Below are 27,044 nucleotides of genomic sequence, written 5' to 3' on the forward strand. Positions count from 1 at the left end.
AAGCTTACATTCTTTATCTTTTAAAACACTGAAGCTAAACCGTGCGGTTCTAGGCGCTACAGTCTGGAGCCAAGCGACCGCTACGGTCGCAGGTTCGAATCCTGCCTCGGGCATGGATGTGTGTGTTGTCCTTACGTTAGTTAGCTTTAATTAGTTCTAAGTTCTAGGCGACTGATGACCTCAGAGTTAAGTCGCATAGTGCTCAGAGCCACTGAAGCTAAAGCCTAAATAAAACCACTGGAAATCATCACTAAAAACACCAAAAATAAGTAAGAAGCAGAGAATTTTCTATAAAAAAATTCTTAAATAAATAAATTAATTAATTAAAATACAATAAAATGGCGACTGTGACAGGACGGCCAACAATTAAAATTGTTATATATATTCACAACTTTGTGCATGTACTAATCCATATATTGTGTGTGTTTCATGTACAATATAATTAGTGGAATCCGGTCGTGTAAGCTGAGCAGTCCCCATCCCCACCGCAGAACATCACAATGCTGCAAGCTGGATAAGGCAAGTACACACAACTATAAGTAATCTCCCTCAATCTGCTCTTTTAAGCTGAATAGTCTCAATCTTTATAGTGTAATATAGGTATACATTTTCACTTCATTTCCGTATTTTCTTCAGAAGTAGTCATAGACACTTATGTGGTGCATTCTTCTCAGGAGGAATTTTTATATGAGGTAGTGTAATTAAGTGTGTTTTCTAATTTTGTTATGGTCAAAACTAAATCACAATTTAAAATGGATAAAGAGCAAGTGTTAGAAGTTCAGGAAATTGGTTAAAATACGAGTGTAGAGGATACAGCAGCTACGTCTCGGCAGGATACAGATCCTATGGCTCAAATCTTAGAACAACTAAGACTTTTGTCAGTATCGGTAACAACTATGTTAGGTGAGGTACAAGCAGTATCACAAAAGCAGGAAGACATCTCACAAAAGCAAACTGATATCATGTTATTGGTGGTACAGACAGTATCACAAAAGCAATCAGACTTGAGTCAAAAGCAAACAGACATGTCAGCTGCAATTCAGGCATTAGTTAGCTAGCAACAACGAATCTCAAATGAGATAACCGAGCTGTGAGATGCGCAAAAGCAGTTTCCTATGGAAATCCAAAGGATTACCGAAGGAATGGAAAACATGAAATCGAAGCAGGAGGACGTAGAAACTTCCGTAGTGGAATTAACAGAAACTGTGACTACCATAGCTTCTGGATGTGATCAACTGATACGAGAGAATTTCAGTAAACATCAACAGGATTTCTCAAATAAATTAGATGAATGGGTATGCGCTAAGGAAAATCAGGTGATGCTATGTGTAGCTGCAAGTATAAAAGAAGTGGTAAGCAAATTGCCTGTTGACAGCTTACCAATTTCAGAAAATATTAAAGAAGAAATTAAAGAGGTAAAGCAACAATTAGGGGGCGAATTTTAAACAATGGAACGACGAAATAGTTTATTATGTTGAAAATATGTCCAGAGTTATGGAACAAATGCAAGGGGGAGTAAAAGACTGTAGAAACGAGCTGCGTGAAGTAGAACAAACGCAGGCCTCAAGCCATGAATTATGTTATGGTAACGGACACGCTTCGCCGGAGAGAAATATAAAACATAACGGAATGCATGCAGAGCCGCAGGCTAATAATGTGTATGCTGCAATGCTAATGGAGGAAAAATTGTTGAATCATAGGCAGTTTCAGACGTTCTCATCTGACCAAAAATCCATAAACCCAGTGGTATGTATACGAGGATTTCGTGGAGAACTACCAAGGGCATGGACTGAAGCACAAAAGATCTGTTACGTTTCAGGATCTATTCAAGGTGATGGTTCGTTATGGGCCACGGATATGATGGATACATGCGAAACGCACGACGAATTTGAGAACGCGTTTCTTGTTAAGTATTGGTTAGGGGTGTGCAAGAACGATTAAGAAAAGAGGCCTTTAACCAATAGTCGTTCTGTGTAAAAACAGGAAGTCTACAGCGATACTTAGAGAAGTATTTAAATAAAGCAAGATACTGGGATGAACCTACAACGCACAAGGATATTCTGAGGAGTTTGAAGGCGAAACTTCCAGCTGAGACGAGAGAGTAGTTAATACATGCATCGGAGGAGAATTTAGAAGAATTCATGTCAGTCTTGGACTTCATTGATTTGATCCAAGAAGATATTAAGGAAAGACCAGACAAACACAGCGCGTATTCGCAGTCGAATAATGCTTACGGCAGCAGAGCAACCAATCAGCTGATCCAGGAGACAAAAGCAAATCGCGCTCCGCCGCACTGCAGTAATTACGACCAACATCGTAATCCGCGTAGCGGTAATGGAATCAGTTTCAGTTACGGGAAAAACAGACAGAATCGACACGACAGAAGGTGCAATGCAGGTTATAACGTGAACTCGAATTCTACGAACTGGCAAAACAATAATAGGCAGACACAATGTTCTATGCTGATGGATAATGACTGGAGGCAATGAACACCAGTTATTAATGAAGTGGTAGAGGGTGCGGTTCATGCAAAAGAAGCGCGCTCGTAAAACTGATTCCGACCGAAACGTGCCCCGGAGGGCGGTCGAGGAAAGGTATAGGGGCTATGAGCAGAATGTAAATATGATGAGGTACAACGAAGAAATATTAATAGAAGAGGAGCTTTGTGCTGACACAAACAGATGTATGGAGGAATACTCATCGTAACCCATTTCTGCAATGAAAGTTGAAACAGACGGTATTCTAGTACCGGTAGTTTTGGATACGGGTGCATTAGTAAACGCAATATCAATGAGTTTATTTAATAAAATAATGAAGGATATCAATGAGATTATTTAATAAAATAATGAAGAAGAACCCGTTATCGACATTTGCTGCGCAACACTGTAAAATACTAGGAGCGTTTGGCTTGCAATCATAATCTGTGAAGACACAGATGATGGTAAAATTGGAACTAGGAAACGCAGCGACAACATGCGCGCTCCTAGTAGTGGATAAATTAATAGTCGACTGTGTTCTGGGATTAGAAACTATCCGGGAGAAGGACGCTAAATTAGACTTCTCTACCAGGATCGATGGAGCCCTAGCCCAGGTAGATTTGCTAAGGAAAGAAAGAAAACATGGAAGATACTGCGGAGGGGAAAAGTTGCAATTGATAATGAAAGAGCGCCGGCAATGCAAAACGAGTTTGATTATAGTCATCCAAGTAGTAGAAACATCCGAGCACATAAAACAGAAGTTGAGCGAGCTAGAGCACCTTAAGGATGAGCATAGGACACACTTGTCTATCCTATTAAGCTAGTATATGAGAGTGTTTGAAGAACAACCCGGTATCATTAAGGGCTATACATGTCATCTGAATGTCAAGTCACACAGAACATGCTGCCATAGTTCCTATCCCGTTATTTGGAAACAACGCTATGCAGTGGACCAAGAAAAACAGAGGACGTTAGATTGGAATATAGCTAAACCTCCGAACAGTCCCAACTGCAGTCCGCGTCTCGTTGTGCCGAAACCAGGTGGAAAGGTCCGTCTTGTACTCGATGTTGTGGACTGGCAACACAGCCAATCCACAGTGACGGGTAGCCGAAAGGCACGCGTTTAAGCTCACGCAGGCTGGCGTGAGGTCTGGAACAGTTAAAGGAATTATACTAGCAAGAAAAGTACGTAGCTGCTGGAATACTTAACTTTAATCCATAATTGGTGAACCTCGGTCTGACGGTACATGCATCACAAGATAAATAGCAAATGATAATGGCGCCTTGCTAGGTCGTAGCAAATGTCGTAGCTGAAGGCTATGCTAACTATCGTCTCGGCAAATGAGAGCGTAATTTGTCAGTGAACCATCGCTAGCAAAGTCGGCTGTACAACTGGGGCGAGTGCTAGGAAGTCTCTCTAGACCTGCCGTGTGGCGGCGCTCGGTCTGCAACCACTGACAGTGGCGACACGCGGGTCCGACATATACTAACGGACCGCGGCCGATTTAAAGGCTACCACCTAGCAAGTGTGGTGTCTGGCGGTGACACCACACTCGATGCTTGTGTAATTAACACAATTATTGTACCAGTATGTACTCACCCAGAAAATATAGATGAGTTGATCCAAAAGTTGAATGGAACGAAGTATTTCACAACAATCGATCTGTCTGATTTATACTGGCAGGTCAAGTTAGGTGAAAAGTCGAGAAAATATACTGCAGTTGTATACGCCTGAAGAAGTTATCATTTCAAGGTTCTTCTGTTTGGTTTGAACATCAGTGCAGTAGTATTCATATCCACACTGGATGCACCATTAGGACTTGAACTAAGGAGTCACCTAACATTGTTTGTGGATGACATCTTGATAACTACAAATACCTGGGAAGAACATGTGAATCTACTGACACGAGTATTAAAGAGATTTTCTATTGTGGGAATGACACCTAATCTCCAAAAGTCACATTTCTGCCTGGAGAAAATTAAATTCTTAGGGCATTTAATAAATTCAAGAGGCATCTTACGAGAAGAAAAGAAGATATGTGCGATAAAAAATTTTCCTGTTCCTAGAACGAAAAGGCAGATAGAAGGATTTTTAGGTCTTGCACCGTTTTTTCGCCGGTTCATAGAGGATCAGTCGTTGAATTCTGTGCTGTTACTAAATTTATTGAGGAAGAACGTGCATTGGCATTGGACTGAGGAATGTCAACGAGCATTCGAAGCAATCAAACACACTTTGTCTAATGCAAAGATTCTCTATCATCCTGATATGTCCTTCGAATTTGGATTAATGACGCATGCTTCATCTGTTGGTCTGGGCATTTGTTTGTTCCAAATTCGAAAAATAGGTAGCAAGCCCACCTTTTCCCCAATAGCTTTCGCTAGTAGGACACTGTCAAGTTGCGAGAGATCGTATACAACCACGGAACAAGTGTGCAGTAGTGTGGACATTCAAAAAGTTTGTTCTTTATGTGGAGCAAGAAAAAACTGTGTATTGTGACAACCAAGCTCTTAGCTTTTTACAAACTTGTAATATATTACATGTAAGATTAGGAAGATGGACGTTTGCTCTTCAAGAGCACCGGAAGAAACTGAGAATGTACTGTTACTTCCCAGATTTACGTAGAAAAGTGTGGAGAGTATTGAGAAAATGTGTAACATGTCAGGAAACAAAACTAAATAATAGAGGCAGTAAAGGCCTGTTAAATTCCATTATTCCGGAAAAGCTGATATCTATTTTATCAATGGATGTATGTGGATCATTACCGAGGGCTAGAGGAGGCTGTAAATACATTGTAGTTTTCTTGGACATATTTACAAAATATGTCAAATTCTATCCAATGAAAACTGCTACAGCAGCACAAATTCTGAAGCGTTTATTCAATGACTACATTCCGCGCTTTGAAAATCCTAACGCAGAGTTATCAGACATTGCTACAAATTTCACTGGATATAGGTGGAGGCATGCTTTAGATCGAGCCAACACCACACAAATATTAACATCCAGATATAACCCGGGCGCGAACCCGATCGGGAGAACTTTTACGAATTAAATATATTTATGCGGACACATTGCCATGCGAAGCAGACAAGATGGATAGAACATCTCGAAACATTGGAGGAAATCATGAACAATATGACCACAAACTTTACACTTGCTGAACTAGTGTTCGAGAGAAGAGAAAGAAATAAATGGATAAATAAGATCCAAAGATATCAGAAGGAGAAATCCAATGGCAAGATAAGACAAGAACAGCTTTAATACATCTGTCCGAAAGTGCTAGAAAGAGGAAGGTAGATTTTGACAAAAGAATATTACGCAGACAATACTTCGGCGTTGGTGAAAGAGTATTGTGACGTACATATCCTCATGCGTCGCTGCTAAAGAAGACAAATAAAAAATGGCAATTGATGTACGAAGGACCATTTGAAGTGATTCTTGTTGTTGTTGTTGTTGTTGTAGTCTTCAGTCCTGAGACTGGTTTGATGCAGCTCTCCATGCTACTCTATCCTGTGCAAGCTTCTTCATCTCCCAGTACCTACTGCAGCCTACATCATTCTGAATCTGCTTAGTGTATTCATCTCTTGGTCTCCCTCTACGACTTTTACCCATCACGCTGCCCTCCAGTAACAAATTGGTGATCCCTTGATGCCTCAGAACATGTCCTACCAACCGATTCCTTCTTCTAGTCAAGTTGTGCTACAAACTCCTATTCTCCCCAATTCTATTCAATACCTCCTCATTAGTTATGTGATCTACCCATCTAATCTTCAGCATTCTTCTGTAGCACCACATTTCGAAAGATTCTATTCTCTTCTTGTATAAACTATTTATCGTCCATGTTTCACTTTCATACATGGCTACACTCCATACAAATACTTTCAGAAACGACTTCCTGACACTTGAATCAATTCTCGATGTTAACAAATTTCTCTTCTTCAGAAACGCTTTCCTTGCCATTGCCAGTCTACATTTTATATCCTCTCTACTTCGACCATCATCAGTTATTTTGCTGCCCAAATAGCAAAACTCCTTTACTACTTTAAGTGTCTCATTTTCTAATCTAATTCCCTCAGCATCACCCGACTTAATTCGACTACATTCCATGATCCTCGTTTTGCTTTTGTTGATGTTCATCTTCTACCCTCCTTTCAAGACACTGTCCATTCCGTTGAACTGCTCTTCCAAGTCCTTTGCTGTCTCTGACAGCATTACAATGTCATCGGCAAACCTCAAAGTTTTTATTTCTTCTTCATGGATTTTAATACCTACTCCGAACTTTTCTTTTGTTTCCTTTACTGCTTGCTCAACATACAGATTGAAGAGCATCGGGGAGATGCTACAACCCTGTCTCACTCCCTTCCCAGCCACTGCTCCCCATTCATGTCCCGCGACTCTTATAACTGCCATTTGGTTTCCGTACAAATTGTCAATAGCCTTTCGCTCTCTGTATTTTACCCCTGTCACCTTCAGAATTTGAAAGAGAGTATTCCAGTCAACACTGTCAAAAGCTTTCTCTAAGTCTACAAATGCTAGAAACGTAGGTTTGCCTTTCCTTAATCTTTCTTTTAAGATAAGTCGTAGAGTCAGTACTGCCTCACGTGTTCCAACATTTCTACGGAATCCAAATTGATCATCCCCTAGGTCGGCTTCTACCAGTTTTTCCATTCGTCTGTAAAGAATTCGCGTTAGTATTTTGCAGCTGTGACTTATGAAACTGATAGTTCGGTAATTTTCACATCTGTCAACACCTGCTTTCTTTGGGACTGCAATTACTATATTCTGAGGGAATTTCGCCTGTCTCATACATCTTGCTCACCAGATGGTAGAGTTTTGTTAGGTCTGGCTCTCCGAAGGTTGTCAGTAGTTCTAATGAAACGTTGTCTACTCCCGGGGCCTTGTTTCGACTTAGGTCTTTCAGTGCTCTGTCAAACTCTTCACGCAGTATTATATCTCCCATTTCATCCTCATCTACCTCCTCTTCCATTTCCATAATATTGTCCTCTAGAACATCGCCCTTGTATAGACCCTGTATATACTCCTTCCACCTTTCTACTTTCCCTTCTTTGCTTACAACTGGGTTTCCATCTGAGCTCTTGATACTCATGCAAGTGGTTCTCCTTTCTCCAATTCTCTTTAATTTTCCTATAGGCAGTATCTATCTTACCGCTAGTGAGATAACCGTCTACATCCTTACATTTGTCCTCTAGCCATCCCTGCTTAGCCATTTTGCACTTCCTGTCAATATCATTTTTGGGACGTTTGTATTCCTTTTTGCCTGCTTCATTTACTGCGTTTTTGTATTTTCTCCTTTCATCAAATAAATTCAGTATATCTTCTGTTACCCAAGGATTTCTACTAGCCCTCGTCTTTTTACCCACTTGATCCTCTGCTGCCTTCACTATTTCATTCCTCAAAGCTATCCATTCTTCTTCTACTGTATTTCTTTCCCCATTCCTGTCAATTGTTCCCTTATGCTCTCCCTGAAACTCTGTACAATCTCTGGTTCTTTCAGTTTATCCAGGTCCCATCTCCTTAAATTCCCACCCCTATCGCAGTTTCTTCAGTTTTGATCTACAGTTCATAACCAATAGATTGTGGTCAGAGTCCACATCTGCCCCTGGAAATGTCTTACAATTTAAAACCTGGTTCCTAAATCTCTGTCTTACCATTATATAATCTATCTGAAACCTTTTAGTATCCCCAGGGTTCTTCCATGTATACAACCTTCTTTCATGATTCTTGAACCAAGTGTTAGGTATGATTAAGTTATGCTCTGTGCAAAATTCTACCAGGCGCCTTCCTCTTTCATTTCTTATCCCCAATCCATATTCACCTACTACGTGTCCTTCTCTTCCTTTTCCTACACTCGAATTCCAGTCACCCGCGACTTAAATTTTCGTCTCCCTTCACTACCTGAATAATTTCTTTTATCTCATCATACATTTCATCAATTTTTTCATCATCTGCAGAGCAAGTTGGCATATAAACTTGTACTACTGTAGTAGGCGTGGGCTTCTTGTCTATCTTGGCCACAATAATGCGTTCACTATGCTGTTTGTAGTAGCTTACCCGCACTCCTATTTCTTTATTCATTATTAAACCTACTCCTGCATACCCCAATTTGATTTTGTATTTATAACCCTGTATTCGCCTGACCATAAGTCTTGTTCCTCCTGCCACTGAACTTCACTAATTCCCACTATATCTGATTTTAACCTATCCATTTCCCTTTTTAAATTTTCTAACCTACCTGCCCGATTAAGGGATCTGAGATTCCTCGCTCCGATCCGTAGAACGCCAGCTTTCTTTCTCTCTCTTGATAACGAGGTCCTCTTGAGTAGTCCCCGCCCAGAGATCCGAATGGGGGACATTCTACCTCCAGAATATTTTACCCAAGAGGACGCCGTCATCATTTAATCATTCAGTAAAGCTGCATGCCCTTGCTTTCAGCCGTTCGCAGTACCACAAGAGCAAGGCCGTTCTGGTTAGTGTTACAGGACCAGATCAGTCAATCATCCAGACTGTTGCCCCTGCAACTACTGAAAAGGCTGCTGCCCCTCTTCAGGAACCACACGTTTGTCTGGCCTCTCAACAGATATCCCTCCGTTGTGGCTGCACCTACGGTACGGCTGCGTGTATCGTTGAGGCACGAAAGCCTCCCCACCAACGGCAAGGTCCATGGTTGATGGGGGGGGGGGGTTGAAGTGATTAGGATATCAAATTGAGGAGCATATGTCTTAGACCATCCTGAGGCCAGAAATATAAAGGATTATATCCTCATCACGGTTTAAAACAGTTTCATTCCTGAGGGAATGAAGAAATATAAGAAAGTGTAGATATTTTTGCTAATAGTACGAGCAGCGCTTCCCATCAGTAATGATAGCATTGATACCTGTTCTGGGGTATGTTACATGTTCACACATCACTGCCCTGTGAATGGCCCTTTGAGGGTATGATCCAGCCGTTCTCCTACCTGAGGATCAACCCTGTTCCTGACCATCCCACACACATTAGCAAGAGGGTCATTCTCCGTCTCTACACACTCCTGTCCTGCAACTTCGATCAGACGTCGTGCTGAGGTCACTACCAAGACATCTTCACATTTACCCGACTCCACCAATGCAAGAACACCCTATATAAACACAATGTCAGATCTGTTATTTGAACTTCTAATTAATTTTTGTACATAAGGTTAAATTGGAGGATCCTATGCCAGAGTGAACCAACTACAAATTTTGGCATTTTAGGTTAGCTATTGATAATGGTGCAGGAAATTATAAAGATTCATACGGCAAAACGAACCAGGACTGTTGAGGGACACTGAGCGATTATTTTTATGTTGGCACTTCTGGAGTGTCTCAGATCTACATTTATCTCTGGTGCCAGAGTGAAGTAAATCCAGTACCAAGATGGCAGACGAAGTTGCATACAGGAGTTCAGAAGAGTCGAATGACAGTAATGTTGACATTGAGTGTGGTTCCAGCGATGAATATGTGCCACCCTCACGTCAATCAAGTAGTGAAGGTATGTTTTATACTCAAAACTGCATAAATTTGGCTAAGAATGGTGTACAACATTACTTCGTTGCATGCGATTATTGAAGACTACTGTCATATCCAAAAGTGAACTAACTACATGATGATGTGCTGTGCTACCATCTAGGGAGTAAACTGTGACCTACGTAGTGGAATACTCACAACTACCGATAGGGACATGTTCCTGATCGATTATTATAGTCGCTGAACAACGAGAATGCGGTCAGCGTTAGGAACGTAGTTGGTACACTTTGGCAAATGAAATATACGAAAACGCATCGTTTTGACTGCACATCTGTTGTCAACTTTTATTTAACTATGTTACTTGCTAAATTGTATTCGTAATGATGTAAGGGGAGAACATGTACGCCATAGTTTTATATTAAGAAACATTTTTATTTTTTGCAGAATACAAAGAACCAATTAGGGTGAAGCGCAAGAAAAGCAAGCCAGGTAACTGGAAAAAGAATGTTCAGAAGACTTGCAAAAACAGCGGAAACGCATTTACATCATCGACGGGACAAACAGTAATGGGAAAAACGTTAAAGGACTACCACTGTACATGTCGTCACAAATGTTATGAAAAAGTCTCACTGCAGGATCGACAGTTATTTTTTGATATGTATTATAGTGATGGACGGTATGAAACACAAACAGCTTTGATTGGACGGTCTGTAATCATTGTGAAGGACAGAAGATCAAATGCTGAAGATCCCCTAAGAACATTTACTCGACATTACTTTATTCCTACCACATCAGGTGATGTGAAGGTTTGCAAAAACATGTTCCTAAACACACTCTGTGTTAACAGTGCAAAGATTCACAGAGCTCTTCTGAAAGTGAAGTCTGGTCAACTACAAGACAGAAGAGGAAAACATGAGCCGCATAATAAATTTCCTGAAGAAAGAATTCGTCGCACCAGAGATCATATTAAATCATTTCCATGCTATAGGAGCCACTATTGTCGGAAGGATGGTCCCGATAGGAAGTATCTCTCCTGTCACCTCAATTTGAGCTTGATGTACAGGCTGTATAAAGAGCAACTGATAGCAGAAAATGCAGAGTCTGACATTGCGTCACAATCGTTGTATGAAAAAGTTTTCAAAACTAAGTTCAACCTCTCATTTAAATTGCCACACAAAGACACACGCAAGAAATGTGATATCTTTCAAATTAAAACCAACTCTCTAAATGCACTAGAGAACACTTCTGACAATGTGAAAGCTCTTGAAGATGTAAACATGGAAAGAGTGCTACATCATCGACAGGTTGACCTTGCAAGGGCAACACTACGAAAAGACAAAGAGAAAGCAATAAATGGTGAATACACAGTCCTTGCGTTTGATCTGCAAAAGACAATTTCGCTCCAAAAAGTTCCCACTGGTGTTGTGTATTACAAACGTCAACTTCCTTGCTTCAATTTGCGTATCCATGATATGGGTACATCCAAAGGAACTATGCACCTTTGGTATGAGGGAATAGCAGGTCGAGGACCAGATGAGATAGGATCGTGTCTTATGAAACACGTAAATGTTAATCCTATGAAAGAAACTGTTGTGTTTTGGTCAGACTCATGTGGTGGCCAAAATAGACATTTCAAACTGGTAACAATACTAATGCGTATCGTTAAAAATCCTGCTCAGCATGTCAAAGAAATCATTCAAAAATTTTTAATCCCAGGCCACAGTTACCTGCCAAATGACACTGATTTCAGTCGTATTGAGAACAAGATGAGATGCAACCAAAACATTTACCACATGCATGAAATCCAGAACATAATGAAAACATGTAGAGTCAAGGAACAAAAGTTCGGTGTGGTGGAAATGAAACGTGATGATTTCTTCAGCTCTGACAGCTTAACACCAGTTTTAAGAAACAGGAGAAAAGTTGATGAACTAACTGTAGCTTGGATGAAAATAAGATTCATCAGAATAAGCAAAGAGAAGCCCAACGTAATGCAGTTCAAGTACACACACACAATGATGATGTGGAGTGCTATGAAATTAGTTTCTCTAAACGAGCTAGAGGTCGGACACCCAATCTTCGCCACACAACACTGAATCTCAAGTATCCCAGAGGAAGACCACTTACGAGTGCAAAGAAGAAAGATCTTGAGTCAATGCTGTGCTTCATTCCCCCTATCTACCATGATTTTTACAAGAACTTGAGAAGTGCTGCAGAGATAGCTGGAAATTCCAGTGAAGATGGGTTATCAGAAGATGAATGAGATTCCCGAAAATTCTGTATAAAATGTACCAGACACAGTTTCCTTATAGTAGATGACATTTGCTGTTGAAGAATGGAACAAGACTGTTACAAACATAACATGTGTGACGAAACAAAAGTGCTTTAATAGTTACATCTGTGCTGAGACAATGTACTTATTCAAACTTTATTTCACTTCCTTATAATCACCATCATTTTTTCAGACCTGTAATAGGTGCATTTTGATTGAAAAGCCAATAAACAAGATTGATTATATGTTAGCAATCTGTTGAAGATCATTTACTGCCCTCAATACCTCATCAGATTTTTTTTCTGTAGTTGAACTTAAGAGCTGAATATCTCGAAACATGTAATTTGTAGTTGGTTCACTCTGACATAGGCCCCTCCAGTTAGCCTTGTTCCATATTTTTCATGGTTTCCCTCAAGAAGTCTTGCCCAAATGGGAAGGCTCTTCTGATCTAAAATCCACTTCCACATGAGCCGTTTACAGAGTTACTTAAATGGCTAATGTCAAAATATTTAACTTTATGAGAAGTAGCAAGTGATTATGGAAGCTACACAAAGTTCATAAGCAGCAAAAGTTGTCATCAGCTGCCAGCATATTCCACTCAGTAATATTATAGGAAAAAGTAAGTTGGGCCCGAAGCTAAATCGGCTGTGATTGGCTGGCGCAGTGACGTCACTGTAAGAGCAAAGCGAGGCAGCGGCTAGCGCAGCAAGTGACTCTTACTAAGGGCAAACAACTACTTATAACAGCAATAAGTTCTCAGGAAATTATTTAAAACAGTTGATTTACCTGTTTAGATGTTTGCAGTGGAAGAAGAGTGCCACTGTCTTGATTTCCGCTTCTGTGCTGCTTTCTGCATTTTATGCTTCGTATTGAGGAACCGCATACTAATGAAAAGTCGTGTTCTGACATACAGTTTTATAACTTGTGAAGAAAATTCCGGATATTTAGTTTGGACAGCACTGCATATTGTTTTCACTATATTTTTTCCCTTGGAAATACTATCCAGTCCATTAAATTCATTAAAAATTAGTTCAAACTGAGACACCTTATGTAGTCACTCATCTGATGGAACTGTAAGCCCACAGCAAGATAGAAATTCAATCCAACCATAATTTTCATTTGTTGGAGGACTTAAAATATCAGCAAACGGCGTTCCCAGTGTCTTGTCACAGTTCTTTGCACGATATGCAATGTAGCCAGCTAGGTAACGGAATCCTTCTGCAGAGCAGTCACATCCCTCTTTGACAGCAGATTCTTCTGGTGCAGGTTGAAGAGGAAAGTTAACATCTCGTAGCTCTTTTTCACCATGTATTATCTGCAGTGCTTCGCTCACGTCAGGTAAAATTCCTGTGAACAGATGCGACGTCAAAAATCCGTCACACTCATCTGCTTCTACTGATGTTTCACTTGACAGAGGAATGTCATGAGCATTGTGTCCCAGCAGTAACAGTCGTAATCGATATTTTACTTCTGTTGGAGAAGGGTTCAAATGGAAATGACCAATTCCTTTGATCTGTGAGAAAAAAATTTCCAGTACACCCTGGTTCAATCTTGCAGTTAAAATATATGTCATTTGTAGTGGCTGAAGGTCTGAAAACAGTCCAAATAATGACCGAACAGTTGTCATAATGCCTTTCTGGAATGGGAGCAAGTGATTTGCATTGCCTACGCGCATTTTTTCGGCACACGTATACAGTTCTCTCAATATTCTTTCTCTAACATCTTTATGTATCCCATAACCACATGATAACGCATTCTTATTGTACCTCCGAGCATTCAGAATGTCAAATGCGTCGTTTGCTAACTGAAAAAATTTTCTGCTTCCTCTTCTTCGGGCATTAGGTATTTTATGGCTTTAGCTTTGGTACTCGAAAAAAGTTGCATTGCCAAATAAACCCTTTGACGCTCTCTCCCCTTGACACTGAGATGAAGCTGTGACTGTTTAGGACACAACTTCATTTCACTCCTACCTAATGCGAGCAGTTTTTCTACAATAGATTTATTAACAATTTTCCCACTTGGAAGCTTTAATCCGGCATCCAGAAAGTGGTTCCTCATTAATTTAAACAAATGCGGAACATCTGAAAACACCCAGATTCGTTTCTTTTCATACTGCGGATTGGAAAAGCAGGAATTTGTTTCTGTCACATTAAAATCTTTCCACGCAGATGGATTGTTTGTTCCAAGGTCGCACACTACCGCAACAACATCGTAACCAACATCTTGTACAGAGCGGATAATACTGTTTAACCGATCAGCTGTTATATGTGTGTCAAAATCATAGTAAATGGGTTGCTTCCAACCAGAAAACAAATCACGTACCATAACAAATAGCACGTTACTGTGTGGCCCTACAACACGATCTTCAACAGGATCATAAGTAATATTGCTATCTACATTCATTTCGTCGAATGATAGCACACACACACGTTCAGTTTTTGTCAATACAGATGAGAAGGCTTTCATTAGTTGCAAAACATCAGTCAGCACACCAGGAAAGCATCTGAAAGAGCTTGACGTCCATCTCTTAAGTGTTGACAGTCCTGGAAGTGGGAAACCGACCTGATTTATTAAAAACAAATAACACTTCCTAGACACAGCACGAAAACCGCTTTACAAATATCTTCCCTTTGCCATTTTGCTCGTTTCTTTCCACTCAACAAGCAGTTTTTGAAAACAATTTGCCTAATATTTGAGTCACTTTCTCCTGCACTTGCTTCTTTTGACACTTTTGTTGACATTTTATTTTCTCACCACGAGCTTTCACTTTGAGTTTCAAACACTTCTCACTACACCTGAGGTTTGCACACATACGTTTACAGAGTTCGCTGATCTGTTTACTATCAGTGTCACAGTCATCTGTCGCTGTTGACTGCTCTATTTTTCTTTTTTTCGGAGACACACTAGCCAGGTACTCAATTGCATTTTTCATTGTTTTTCTTGCCTGCAACCTGTCTGCCCTATTCGGAGGAACTGTGTCATCAGGGCCTGAATTTCCACTAACACTGGGTACACTTCCTAGTATATTTACACTCGGCACTGCGTCTGGTTTAAGTGTTTTCTTCGGCTATAGATTGAGAAGTTCTGCTCGCAAGTCACGTAAATAATGATCGGATGTGAAATGCAACGAACAAACAGTTGACGTCGCAACATTGAAGTGGTCTTTTCGGTGGCACTTCATTATCCAATCCTTCTGCCCTTTAACGTCTTTTGGGAACGAATGATAAATTATATTCGTGCCTTTTGTCTTTCGGCTGTACGACAGACACCCTGTTACAGCACACACAGGCATTTTAATGCAAAACTTTCACGAAGCACCGCAACGACACCACAAATTAAAGCAAACAACAACACCGCTAACAAAGCTCTTTTGGCGCCTCTACACAACGTGCTCCTATGCGGAGGACGACGAAATATTTGCCGATCTGCGCAGTGCGCAGGCCTCTGTTGCAGTTTTGGCCTTAAATTGTTTTATAAAGAAAATGTAGCACCCAATCTGCAGTATTGTAATGAATCATATATAATAAAAAACTACCACTCACATGCGGGGAATTATTAATCCCGTGAGTAGTATGAACTGCCTGCGAGAATTGGACATACCGTGCTACGGACGCATCTCTCTGGAATAAGTAACCAAAGATGTATATTGGAGCACTCTGGCTGAAACGATTTGAGAGATCGGACGTGTTTTATGTTGGAGAGATTTTGCTGTTGGGCGACGGTATTAAGCTCCACTGTGAATTTTTAGTTTGTCGATGACACAATAAACAAATTCAAGAAAATAGTACGCATTTAAGGTGTCGTGACGGTAAAAACCCCCGGTACTAGATGAATAGGTTTAGCATGCAAGGACTACTTTGTGGAAAGCGAGCTCACGACGTGGTGCGCGATTCGCGGAAGCTCGTGCCGCGCCCCCGCGAAATTTGAAACGGTCGGTCTCCGCGGCCGAGCGACCACGTGGCCCGCAGCTTGGGGCTTTGTTTGGTTTTTCGCGCATTACGCGAAAACTGTGTAACTTACGGTGAAGAGCGACGCGGCAGTGGATTGTGGTCAGCAATACGCACCTTCTGAAAGATCGACCTTTATTTCAAGTCACGAGACGCAAAAGTTATAGTAACCTCAAAATCGGTTAATATCACGAATACTGAAATATTAATAAAAATAATAAATAACAGCTTACAGGGATGAGCGAGCACTCATTAAAAACGTTTCGTCATAGCGGGTCGAGTGCTGTAGTCATATGTTAAAATTCATAAATAATTAAGCCTGTAAAGAGCAATAAACAAAGTTTGATGGAAAATTGTTAATAAAATTCAATATAAAATTCATGACGTAAAGAACGGCACTATACAATATTTTGGATGGCATCACACGTATTATAACTAGTTAATTTATACTATATACTTAACTTGCAATAGTTTTCATTGTTTGCAAATTATTATTAATATTTATCGCCCATAATTAATTATTATAGATATGAAGGTTTTGAGCAGCGCAATATGTAGATCGCTATCGATTACGTCTAAAAACGGTGCTATATGCAGTTCTATGTTAAAACTTTGCATCACAGACGTAAACAAACACATATTCGCTAAGTGACGAAATTTCGCAAAAACTAAAACTTGATTTCCGGGCGATAGAATAACACTAGAAATTAATGTTAGATAGTACACATGATGTACTTTTAAGCGCGGTTCCGAAGGTGTACTTATCTCTGTCGAGGGATGTATGTATCAAAATTAGTAACCTTAACTGGTGAGATTGGTAGTTGCATAACCAAGGGGGTGGACATCCAAGCGAGCGGCCATCTTGGCCAGGGGTCAGTCGTTGGTCAGTCACTTGGAGGGTGGACGGCGAGCAAGCCCCACTTTTGGGTGGCCCATGTGGTTTTTTGAGTAAGAATTTTTCGCGCTGATTTATTTCGACAAAGAGTATTGTTCAATAGTGCAAGTGTGCAAGCATGTACAGGGCTATTACAAATGATTGAAGCGATTTCATAAATTCACTGTAGCTCCATTCATTGACATATGGTCACGACACACTACGGATACGTAGAAAAACTCATGAAGTTTTGTTCGGCTGAGCCGCACGTCAGGTTTCTGCCGCCAGAGCGCTCGAGAGCGCAGTGAGACAAAATCGCGACAGGAGCCGAGAAAGCGTATGTCGTGCTTGAAATGTACTCACATCAGTCAGTCATAACAGTGCAACGACACTTCAGGACGAAGTTCCACAAAGATTCACCAACTGCTAACTCCGTTTGGCGATGGTATGCGCAGTTTAAAGCTTCTGGATGCCTCTGTAAGGGGAAATCAACGGGTCGGCCTGCAGTGAGCGAAGAAACGGTTGAACGCGCGAGGGCAAGTTTCACGCGTAGCCCGCGGAAGTCGACGAATAAAGCAAGCAGGGAGCTAAACGTACCACAGCCGACGGTTTGGAAAATCTTACGGGAAAAGGCTGAAGCAGAAGCCTTACCGTTTACAATTGCTACAAGCCCTGACACCCGATGACAAAGTCAAACGCTTTGAATTTTCGGCGCGGTTGCATCAGCTCATGGAAGAGGATGCGTTAAGGGCGAAACTTGTTTTCAGTGATGAAGCAACATTTTTTCTTAATGGTGAAGTGAACAGACACAATGTGCGAATCTGGGCGGTAGAGAATCCTCACGCATTCGTGCAGCAAATTCGCAATTCACCAAAAGTTAACGTGTTTTGTGCAATCTCGCGGTCTAAAGTTTACGGCCCCTTTTTCTTCTGCGAAAAAAACGTTACAGGACACGTGTATCTGGACATGCTGGAAAATTGGCTCATGCCACAACTGGAGACTGACAGCGCCGACTTCATCTCTCAACAGGGTGGTGCTCCACCGCACTTCCATCATGATGTTCGGCATTTCTTAAACAGGAGATTGGAAAACCGATGGATCGGTCGTGGTGGAGATCATGATCAGCAGTTCATGTCATGGCCTCCTCGCTCTCCCGACTTAACCCCATGCGATTTCTTTCTGTGGGGTTATGTGAAAGATTCAGTGTTTAAACCTCCTCTACCAAGAAACGTGCCAGAACTGCGAGCTCGCATCAACGATGCTTTCGAACTCATTGATGGGGACATGCTGCGCCGAGTGTGGGAGGAACTTGATTATCGGCTTGATGTTTGCCGAATCACTAAAGGGGCACATATCGAACATTTGTGAATGCCTAAAAAAACTTTTTGAGTTTTTGTATGTGTGTGCAAAGTATTGTGAAAATATCTCAAATAATAAAGTTATTGTAGAGCTGTGAAATCGCTTCAATCATTTGTAATAACCCTGTATTTGGTGAACTGGAAGGGCTACGATTATTTGTGTGAGTACGATTTACGAGGTATACATCGGCGTAAGTGAACATGTGGCGACCTGTGATTTCGCGCCAAAACTGCTAGGACAAAGAGGACAGTGGAACTTGTAGTTCTGTTCGAATTGATTGAGTAATTTTCGTTTATAGCAGCCTACATTACTGCTATTGGGGGCTCGGAGACTGTAAACCGTCTCACCAGTGCTAATTTCACTGTGTGAAAGAAAGGGACGACACCAATAAATAGTGATTGAACTGTTTCGTGAAAAAAATGATTTTGCTTTAATAATCGCCTAATTTTTGTTCCCTAGCATAAACTGTACTCATGTCTGAGTGAATAATTAATTCAAAAACTATAATAAATGCGCGGGTGTGGAACAGTGTACTAATGCACTAAGTGTGGAAATCATCCCCTGAGACTTTCGTGAGAGGCAAAATTTGCAATAAAATTTTTAACCACCATTAGTATATGCACATTAGTGTGAACTCTTCAATCGCACTTCTTATTTACCGCCCCGTCGCAGTGTGTATTTATCAATTCACAAAAGATTTGACAAACATTCTTCAGATATCACGTGACGTAAATCGATCGGAGGCGCAGTGTGGACTGATAGTGCGAGCCTGCATCTCTTCACGGTCAATATTCTTCGAGAGAATATCTCACAAGCAATAAACTTTTCGTTGATAAAAAAAGTTGGACACATCAATCCATACGCATCATACAACATAGCACCTAGTTGTGCCGAACGATCGTCGTAGCTAAATAAACATTTTAGAGATATCAGGTGGAGCAGTTCCGACGAGGAGTAGCAGCGAGATCGACGCTGCAGGACATATATCTAGGACCCCTGTGGTATTTAAAACCGAAGAAATGTTCTTTAGCTTTTAAAAGACTGAAGCTAAAACCTAAAGAAAACCACTGGAAATCTTAACTAAAAATATCAAAAATAAATAAGAAGCAGAGAATTTTCTTAAACAAAATTTTTTAAATAATTAAATTAATTAATTAAAATATAATAAACTGTGAATAATTAGGAACCACAGCAGGTGCTCTAACTGTGGTAAATCATCGAACGACAGTTTTCTAGGCCCTTGTAACAAGTCAAGTAAACGGTTTGGTAGCTTAGCAGACACATTACTGCACTCTCAGTCCCTTACGCACACTTGCTGTCCGCCAATAACTCCCCGATTGGACTAGAATATTCCATTTTCGATTGCAGTTGCTCCCGAGCGTTTGTGTACAGACGCGGTCCCTCCTGTAACCAGTCTATTTGTTTACTGACTTCATCATCATTTCTTTTCCTGCATTGTAAATCATATGACCTATTCACTTATTGCGTTATTCGGATCTTCAACACTTTGCCTGTGTGTGTGTGTGTGTGTGTGGGGTGGGGGGGGGGGGGGGGGGGGGGGAGGGCTCGCTTACTTCAAAACATGAAATAATAGGTGTTACTTCAGTTATATTAGCACTGATCTAACTGTGGCGAAGGCCCTATTCACCTCATTTGGATGCGCTGGTGGAATGACAACAAGGCAGTGCAATATTTTCTTAAATATACAGGGCTATTACAAATGATTGAAGCGATTTCATAAATTCACTGTAGCTCCATTCATTGACATATGGTCACGACACACTACAGATACGTAGAAAAACTCATAAAGTTTTGTTCGGCTGAAGCCGCACTTCAGGTTTCTGCCGCCAGAGCGCTCTAGAGCGCAGTGAGACAAAATGGCGACAGGAGCCGAGAAAGCGTATGTCGTGCTTGAAATGCACTCACATCAGTCAGTCATAACAGTGCAACGACACTTCCGGACAAAGTTCAACAAAGATCCACCAACTGCTAACTCCATTCGGCAATGGTATGCGCAGTTTAAAGCTTCTGGATGCCTCTGTAAGGGGAAATCAACGGGTCGGCCTGCAGTGAGCGAAGAAACGGTTGAACGCGTGCGGGCAAGTTTCACGCGTAGCCCGCGGAAGTCGACGAATAAAGCAAGCAGGGAGCTAAACGTACCACAGCCGACGGTTTGGAAAATCTTACGGAAAAGGCTAAAGCAGAAGCCTTACCGTTTACAATTGCTACAAGCCCTGACACCCGATGACAAAGTCAAACGCTTTGAATTTTCGGCGCGGTTGCAACAGCTCATGGAAGAGGATGCGTTCAGTGCGAAACTTGTTTTCAGTGATGAAGCAACATTTTTTCTTAATGGTGAAGTGAACAGACACAATGTGCGAATCTGGGCGGTAGAGAATCCTCACGCATTCGTGCAGCAAATTCGCAATTCACCAAAAGTTAACGTGTTTTGTGCAATCTCACGGTTTAAAGTTTACGGCCCATTTATCTTCTGCGAAAAAAACGTTACAGGACACGTGTATCTGGACATGCTGGAAAATTGGCTCATGCCACAACTGGAGACCGACAGCGTCGACTTCATCTTTCAACAGGATGGTGCTCCACTGCACTTCCATCATGATGTTCGGCATTTCTTAAACAGGAGATTGGAAAACCGATGGATCGGTCGTGGTGGAGATCATGATCAGCAATTCATGTCATGGCCTCCACGCTCTCCCGACTTAACCCCATGCGATTTCTTTCTGTGGGGTTATGTGAAAGATTCAGTGGTTAAACCTCCTCTACCAAGAAACGTGCCAGAACTGGGAGCTCGCATCAATGATGCTTTCGAAATCATTGATGGGGACATGCTGCGCCGAGTGTGGGAGGAACTTGATTATCGGCTTGATGTCTGCCGAATCACTAAAGGGGCACATATCGAACATTTGTGAATGCCTAAAAAAACTTTTTGAGTTTTTGTATGTGTGTTCAAAGCATTGTGAAAATATCTCAAATAATAAAGTTATTGTAGAGCTGTGAAATCACTTCAATAATTTGTAATAACCCTGTACGCATTTGGTCAGCTACACATACAAGGGATTCATAGGCCCTAATTCTAAGCTCGTTTAATACCTTGTCCTCTCTCAGATTGCTCATTCCAGGTTTCTCCAGGTCACACGTCCAGAAATAACCATGTATGTCTTCCAAAATACTCTTAAATATAATATGCTTACAAATTAATAATAAGCCACGTCGTTTGAAGTGAGCATGGTCTGCTACCATTGTGTAGTGGAGCAACAGGAGAGTGGAAGAACTGGGTTGTTCACATGGTTTGTCCTTTATTTTCTCAGAAAAAATATTTTCTTTGTATTCTTTGATCATGGTCTAGACCATAGGCCTGTTCCATCTTCTAAGTAATCAGCCATCTTTTTCTTGATCTTACTGTAGATCTTATACCGAAAGGTCTGAAATTTAAGGCTTATTTTCGTAGCCTTGAATCTAGAATTATTTGTAGATGTTCTGGCCAGCTTTGTCGATTGAACTTAATCTTGCCATTTAAAGAATATATTCCAAGCTCTGCTCTTAGGTCTTCCTTTCTTAGTCTAATCTTGTGCAGCCCTTCACTCCTCCTAGAAATTTCATTTCTGTCGCTTAGATTCTGCTTTCTCCCTTTTTAGCAGTTGTCCAAGTTTCACTTTCAAATAGCAATGTCGGGGCGGCCTTTATCTTATAGAAATTAATGTTTTGTGTCTTTTCTCACCTCATTAATAAATGTTCAATTGGTTGTTCTGCATATAATTTGATATTTCTCTTTTTGTCACTGTCGAGTTCATTCTGGTAGCTTATAATATTTCCTAGGTAACTCACGTACCAACGGCCTTGCAGCATTGGTAACACCTGTTCCCGTTAGATCACTGAAGTTAAGCGCTGTCGGGTTGGACTGGGTGACCATCCGGTGTGCCGAGCGCTGTTGGCAAGCGGGGTGCACTCAGCTCTTGTGAGACAAACTGTGGAGCTACTTGATTGAGAAGTAGCGGCTCTGGTCTCGGAAACTGACATATGGCTGGGAGAGCGGTGTGCTGACCACATGCCCTTCCACATCCGCATCCAGTGACGCCTATGGGCTGAGGATGACACGGCGGCCGGTCAGTTCCCTTCGGCCTTCATGGCCTGTTCGGGAGCAGTTTAGTTTTTTAGGTAACTGAAGTGACTAACTTGTTCAATGGTATTATTTCCTATTACAATCTTGGTCCTCAGCGGTTTTGTCTCTTTGAAATTTTGATACTGAATTCTTTCGAAATTTAGTTACGTTTATAGATGGAGCTTTGTTCCACTATCATGTACAATTGCAAGGTCGTCTGCAAAAAGCATTGTATTAAAAAATGTGTCATATTATAATCTCAAGCCCGGATCAATTTGGTGTTTCCACTTTTCAATCACATCGCCAGTGTATGTATTAAAACTTGTGGATGATGAGCTACACCCTTGTCGGACCCCTTGATTTGTAGGTATGTGTTCTGATATAGCGTGATTAGTCTTTATTCTTATTTTTGTATCTCTATATAGGCTTTCAATCACCTTCATTATTAGCAAAGGATATCCTTTCTAATTTGATATGTTCCATAAGATTTTCTTATCTACATCGTCGAACACTTTTTCTGAGTCTATAAATACGAATTGTATTCCCCAGCTGAAGTCTCTTTGTTTCTCTGTTATATGTCTAAGAATGAAAACATTGTCAGTACAGGACCTCTCTTTTCTGAAGCCACTTTCTTCTTTGGATAACAGATTTTCGGCAATAATTTGTAGACATTGATTTATTATCTTGGCATGAATCTTATACCCTGCGTCCGCCTAATTTTATACAACAGTAATTACTGAATTCATTTTATTTTCCTTTTTTAAAGATTGATACGACATCTGCAGCTCTCTATGGTTTCGAGATTTCGCATCTTTCCTGATAGGGGAATATTGTATAACTGAATAAGTCTAGGTTTTAAAATAATCCCCCCGACCTATATTTAAGTAATCCTGCGTTTATGCCGTCAGGTCCTGTTGCTTTCTGGTTTATTGTTTTATTCACGGTGTCGTTTAGTTTTTGGATCGTTATGAGATCGCCGTCATAAGGTTTATCCATTTCAGATTTCAGGAAAAAGGGGGGGGGGGGGGATCCTCGTCTAATTCCTGGTTTTCATTACACCAGAGCTCTTTATAATGTGCAATTCATTTACATTCTGGTATTATTTTTAGAATTGTTTCCTTTTTTAAAGTTTTATTTAAATATTTTATCATCTTGTAAGCTATAGGCTGTTTTCCATGGACATCGCGTTCAATTCTGCTCACAAAATTGTTCCACGATTACGATTCCACTATTTGTTTTCCTGACAACGTCTTTTACTTTATTTCCTTTTCTTTGTGTTCTTGTTTCGCTGATCCTGTTTTCGCCTGTAAATATATCGTTTTTTATTCCCTCAACTGCTTTTGCGATATCTTTGTTGCATATTCTAAGTCCCTTCTTACTCCTTCTCTTATTCTTTCTGCCTGGTGACTCATCTACTGACTCTTCGATACATAGCTGTATATTTTGCCATTCTATTGCTAATCTGCCACTTGCATCCGTCTGGTTTAGGCAAAGATTCAGTCTGTTTTGGTATAGCTGTTTATGCTCTCATCCCGTAATAGGTAATCATTAAAACCTTCTTCACTGCCTGTGACAACACTTTTTGCTTTCTTCCATCCAGCCAACACAGCTTTTTTGTACCACAGGTTCAAATGGCTCTGAGCACTATGGGACTCAACTGCTGAGATCATTAGTCCCCTAGAACTTAGAACTAGTTAAACCTAACTAACCTAAGGACATCACAAGCATCCATGCCCGAGGCAGGATTCGAAACTGCGACCGTAGCGTGTACCACAGGGTAGTGGCAGTGTTCGTGATATTGTTAATGGTCGAGGACAACCACCTTAATGTGTTGAGGATGTTCGCATGTCCCCTTATACCCTAAGAGCTATGCTGGCGGTAGCTTAATCCCCTTGGAGGGTGACCCAAGCCAGAAAGGTCGAAGTGCTGGGTCCAGGCGAAGAGCAGTTCACAACGAGGCCCCTGAAGGCTTCAGACTAGATGGCCTCCAGGAGGGCTCGGATCTGAGGCAAGAAGAGCTCTTAGACATGGTGAAGTCAACCTTACTAAGTGAAATAATCCAGGAGAAAAATTAAGCGGCTGTTGCCTTGCAGTTAGGTGATTTGCTTACCAAAGGCTAGAGGCAGCAATCCCACATGTCCACTCTGTCTACAGGATGGCATCCCGTACCGGGAACTTTAATTTACTCAAATTCTTGAAAAAAAGATTTTTCCACAACGATTATCAGGCTCCATGCTCCAAACACACAGTAAAATGAGAAGTCACCACCAATTAAAATTTTTTTAGGAAATCAAGTCATACTTTATCACGAGTTATCATTAAATTACAAATGACACATATTAGCACGCGTTTAATCAACTCGTCACAAGTAGCTAGCAGCTGTTCCTGAATCACCGGCGCCAAACAGTGATCAGTAGCACTCCCAATATAATTGGTAAGCATAATCGGTGCTCTCGCCCAGCTTCACTACTAGCCATTAAAATTGCTACACCAAGAATAAATGCAGATCATAAACGGGTATTCATTGGACAAATATATTATACTAGAACTGACATAAGATTACATTTTCACGCAATTTGGGTTCATAGATCCTGAGAAACCAGTGCCCAGAGCAAACAACCACCTCTGGCGGTAGTAACGGCCTTGATACGCGTGGGCATTGAGTCAAACAGAGCTTGCATGGCGTGTATAGGTACAGCTGCCCATGCAGCTTCAACACGATACCACAGTTCATCAAGAGGAGTGACTGGCATATTGTAACGAGCCAGTTGCTCGGCCACCATTGATCAGACGTTCTTAATTGGTTAGAGATCTGGTGAATGTACTGGCCAGGACAGCAGTCGAACATTTTCTGTATCCAGAAAGGCCCGTACAGGATTTGCAACATGCGATCGTGAATTATCCTGCTGAACCTTAGGGTTTCGCAGGGATCGAATGAAGGCTAGAGCCACGTGTCGTACCGTAACACATCTGAAATGTAACGTCCACTGTTCAAAGTGCCGTCAATGCGAACAAGAGGTGACCGAGACGTGTAACCAATGGCACCCCATACCATCACGCCGGGTGATACGCCACTATGGTGATGACGAATACACGCTTCCAATGTGCGTTCACCGCGATGTCGCCAAACACGGATGCGACCATCATGATGCTGTAAACAGAACCTGGATTCATTCGAAGAAATGACGTTTTGCCATTCGTGCACCCAGGTTCGTCGTTGAGTACACCATCGCAGGCGCTCCTGTCTGTGATGCAGTGTCTAGGGTAACCACAGCCATCGTCTCCGATCTGATAGTCCATGCTGCAGCAAACGTCTTCGAACTGTTCGTGCAGATGGTTGTTGTCTTGCAAACGTCCCCATTTGTTGACTCAGGGATCGAGGCGTGGCTGCACGATCCGTTACAGCCATGCGGATAAGATGTCTGTCATCTCGACTGCTAGTGATACGAGGCAGTTGGAATCCAGCACGGCGTTCCGTATTACCCTCCTGAACCCACTGATTCCATATTCTGCTAACAGTCATTAGATCTCGACCAGCGCGAGCAGCAATGTCGCGATACGATAAACCGCAATCGCGATAGGCTACAATCCGACCTTTATCAAAGTCGGAAACGCGATGGTATGCATTTCTCCTCCTTACACGAGGCATCACAACAACGTTTCACCAGGCAATGCTGGTAAACTGTTTTTTTTTTATATATTGCTGAAGTCTGATCAACTTCGTTGATTTTTACTTCTGTAGGGGATGGAAGGGGTAAAAATTTTCTCTTTATTTATTTATCCTTCTTTCAGCTTTAGTTTGGGTGTGTGTTTGAAAACATGTGTGTAGAAGTGCTAAAGAACGATATGTCCTTAAATTATGGAGAATTACGTAGGGATATCATTTACGGAGGCTCAAATACTATCGCCTTCGGTACTTTATATTTGTGGTTGCGTAATGGTTCTACCACACCTACTGTGGTGAGTTGTGGTGTACTGTCACGTATCATGTCCAACTTCCGAAATAAGGTTCGTGCCTTCTCCTTGAATTTGTCTGAGAGGTAAGATGTTTGTGTATGAGAAATCGATTGGAAACTTTCCTCATGTCAGCACGTTGTAGGTGTCGCCACCGGCGCCAACCTTGTGTGAATGCACTGAAAGCTAATCATTTGCATATCACAGCATCTTCTTTCTGTCGGTTAAATTTCGCGTCTGTAGCACGTCATCTTCGTGGTGTAGCAATTTCAATGGCCAGTAGTGTAGTTGCACCTGCGGCAATGTGGACAAATGATTGCACTGTGCACTCTACGAAGATATAGCGGCTATTGGTCGTCAGGCATTAAATACCCTGAGGAACAAATCACCGGACGCATCTTTCACGTCACTGCGGCTGCAGTAGCCCGGAAGGCCAAGGAAGACTACGCAAGGCGCTCAACAACGCGGCAGTACGCTGCCATCTCTGCTAGACTAGATACTCTGCAGATGGAGAGAAGACAACTGATGTCGGTGACCTCTG

Source organism: Schistocerca serialis, chromosome 5 (genome assembly GCF_023864345.2).
Source record: "Schistocerca serialis cubense isolate TAMUIC-IGC-003099 chromosome 5, iqSchSeri2.2, whole genome shotgun sequence".
Classification (NCBI taxonomy): Eukaryota; Metazoa; Arthropoda; class Insecta; order Orthoptera; family Acrididae; genus Schistocerca; species Schistocerca serialis.